Genomic DNA, 3,894 nt, shown 5'->3' with positions numbered 1-3,894 from the left:
TTTTTTACGTGCGTGAGTTTTTAATATTTCGATAAGAATCAAATGGCAATTTTTGATTAATTGTTAAGGATAAACAATTGTGTTATATGATTTTATGATATGTGTTTGTGACATAAAATCATGGAACGCTCATATGAAGTGTTTATATGAATTGTTCATAGTTTCATGAAAAGTCAGTGTTGACTCTTGAATGATAAGTTTTCGCTCACTTTTGCAGGTTTGAAGGAGTAAGCAAGTTTTCGGAGTTTTACGTTGTTATCACTAAGTTCGTGAAACTGAAATAGGTAAGAGTTGAGGATTACCATTTTTATAGACACTGATGTGAGCATCATAATTATCCAGCTGTTTTAATTCCATTGTGTTGACGAAATTCATGTGTGGATGTCGCAACAACTTTGCAAAATGACTTGATCTCGTGGTAACGCTTTTGAAGATGATGTTTCTAGAGAGGACACTTCCAGAGAGGATATTTCTAGAGACGCGCCTTCCAGAGATGATAATTCTTCCAGAAATGATGATTCTGAGACTTCTCAGGAGAAAGAGGAAACTCCCAAAACTAAGAACATTCCAAATGCTGAGGACAAATTTTTTGTGTATCTGTATAAATCCCAGGAGCACTACTCAGAACAAGTTGGTATCTCCTCCAACAATAACTCTGTTTTGTTTACAAGGGAAGCACTATTTGGCTTCACATGTGGAACTCAAACTTTATCGGAAGCCTCTGACACATTTCTCTGGATGGGAAACACACATGCTGGGTCATAGCCGTGTAAGAACCTTGCTGGATCGTGCACAGGTGAAACGAGCTATTCAAGTTGCTGGGGATTTAATCATTAATCATGATATACCAGGTATCGTGGCTTTACTTTCTCGTTGGTGCATTCCTACTCATACTTTTTCATATGCAGATGGGGAGAATTCACCGTTACTTTAGAAGATGTAGTCGCTCTGTTGCATCTTCCAGTCACTGGCAATTTCCCTGAAGAGCTCTCAGCAGAAGAGAAGGTGATATCTGGCGCATTGGAAGCTAAAATGCACAAATTCAACGAATCTCCCAAAATTTGCTATGCTCAATGGTTGAGATACTGGTGGCCGAGAGATGGAGTTCCTGAAGAACCTGTTGATGGTACTTTGACCATTGCTGCTTTCTAATGCTTGTGGCTCTCCAGAGACGTTCATGAAGACAGTGGACATTTGTTGAAGCCATTTGTGATTCCTTTCGCCATAAAGATGGCTAAAGGTGAGAAGCTTCCCATTGGTAGTCTGTTTTTGGGTTCACTGTTTGCCAATTTAGACTCCTTAGTTATAGACTCCATCGTCTCCAACGGCTTCATGAAAGTCGAAACATATGCTAACACTATGTTCCTCCAAGCCTTGATGTGGGAGCATCTTGAGGGTTATGCTCCAATTCCTCGTAGCGTCTTGCAAGGACCCAATGTTGATACTCGTCATGATTTCCTCGAGAAGAATAATGCCAGGATTATGCGCTAGTCTATAAAGAAGCCACAATACAAGATATGCCTCACTGACATTTTGGATTTTGAATCCGATATGCCTCATTGACATTTTGGATTTTGAATCCGAGTTCAACTTTCGCCTCTGGGTGTCGGTCCCTCCTCTTTTCTCGCAATTGATCACTTTCAATACTGCTAAAGAAAATTTCATGTTGAGAACCGGTGCTAACTTGAATGATGGAGAGAAATATTTTATATTGAGTTGCACTCCTGGCCACCTAGTATCAGTAATGCATGGAGAATTCCAGGTAGAAGAATATAACATCGATAGGGCAACTCGACAAATGGGCGTCAATCAGTGTGTTCCGGGTCATTGAATGAACAAACCATCAGTTGAGTATCTGAAGGCTCACTTAGATTGGACACGTGTATAGGGGAATGATTATTTATTTCCATGCTTTGACCGAGCTATCTTCGTAACTCCGGGTTACATAGACTTCTGGCGTCAACAGCTTGAGCGTTTGTATGCATTTACAATGGATGCTAAGTCTCTGACACGAGAGTTTCCTTCCCCTGACTTGATTTCTGATCGACCACGATTGAAGTACCTTTCCCGTGGTGAAAAGAGGAAAACATCCCCAGAATCTTCACAGGTAAGTATTTCCATTATGATTTCGGCAAAAGCATGATAATCGTATCTTAATCATTTTATTGACTTTGTGATAGGATGGTCGTGCTGTGAGACCTCGAATCCATGTAGACTTATTAGACCTTCAAGAAAGTCCCCAGGGTGGAGAAGGCAGGAGCAAGACATCTTATAGGATGATAGCGAATAATGTGCAGTCCCCAACCGCTTCTTTGGTGAGTTGTTACTACTTCCCTTATCGTTGCGATTTTCTTGTCCATGTAATTAGGATCCTAAAAGAATATTGTTAATTTGTTTCATCCATCGACCATTGACGGTCTTCACCTTGTTTCTAAACGAACAATCCAGGAATCCAGCACTGATGATGAAGTGGATGTAAGTATCCTTTGTGTAAGTGATTATGGATTTTCCTTGATTGAAGTAATAACGATTATCGTTGATGTATCCAGGAGGAGATTGTTGTGGAAAGCCAACATGGTCATACTATTCATTCGTCTTCAAATGGTGGTGAGAAAGGGAATCTTCAAGAATCACGACTGCATGGAAATAATGGCGCTCTCAGTGTTGATGCCGATCCTGTTAACCTTTCGAGTGACTTGGAGACTCCTCAAGTAAGTATTCACTTTATATTCTCCTCATAGAAGTATAATATTGCTGACTTGAGATTGAATGAATAAGAATCCACATGAATGAATGAAAAACTTTTAGCAAAATAGGTCATCAGAAAATTCAGAACTCAACATTCTCCCAAAAACACCATAAAATCTTCATACGGTGTCAGATTTTCGCGATCTACCCATGTATCCTTAAGCCCATGAAATTTCCAAACTTGATCAAAGATTTTTTTTGAGTTTTGAGCATGTTTAGGGCCTGAGAAAGGCGAAATAGTAAACTTCCATGAGACTTTCAGAACTGTATGTTGTCCAATGTTTTGGCCACATCTCCTTGCTCGTTCATCCGATTGTTATAAGATTTTGATATGTTGTATAGAATATCCATACGAAGAGAATGGTGTATAACTCGACCTTAGATTCTGTTATAGCATAGCTCGGTCGACCTCGCATGCGTTGGTATCTCAAGCATGTTTGTCAATGTTAGTGATCAAAACTATGAGTCTTGATTTCTAGTCTACATAGCTAAGTCTCGGACTATGATAAAAAAGTGTAGTTGAGCTCAAGGACTTCATGGCGATTCATCATACAACGACGAAGATCTACTCAAGGAACCGTGGAACTTCATCAACAAAAAGGTATGTGGAGACTTGAACGTATCTATCACTCAAAAGTCTATCTCTTCTATCTCCTACTTCTTATGAGACAAAAGTTGTATGCTATATAGAATGGATCATACACATTTGATATTTCGATCCGAGTATATATCGCCTATCTATATCTCGAAATCATGTGTTGGTAAAGCGTTTCGCTTTGATCGGGTTTATCTTCACTTAGTGACGAAAGTCATAATGTTTCAATCACTTTGAAAATCGCTTTGACGAGAAATAGTGTAACAACTATATAACGTCCTCTAAGAATATCCAATGATGGATATAAGCATTGTGTGGAAACACATATGTGCATAAGTCCTATTCCTTAATCCGAAGTTTGCGAACTTTGTTGATTGAGAGAAACTAGAGGAATTGGCTTTGCCAAGTCCGCGAACTCAGTCCGCGAACTAACGGAAGTTCTCTTGCCCAGAATTTCTGTTGGGTTTTCCAAAAACTCGTTTGCGTGTTTAGTCCGGGAACTGGCGGAAGTCTCCTTGCCGAGATTTTCTGCTGAGTTTGGAAAACTCTGC

This window comes from Papaver somniferum, chromosome 9, assembly GCF_003573695.1.
Source record: "Papaver somniferum cultivar HN1 chromosome 9, ASM357369v1, whole genome shotgun sequence".
Lineage (NCBI taxonomy): Eukaryota > Viridiplantae > Streptophyta > Magnoliopsida > Ranunculales > Papaveraceae > Papaver > Papaver somniferum.
This window is presented reverse-complemented; position numbering follows the sequence as displayed.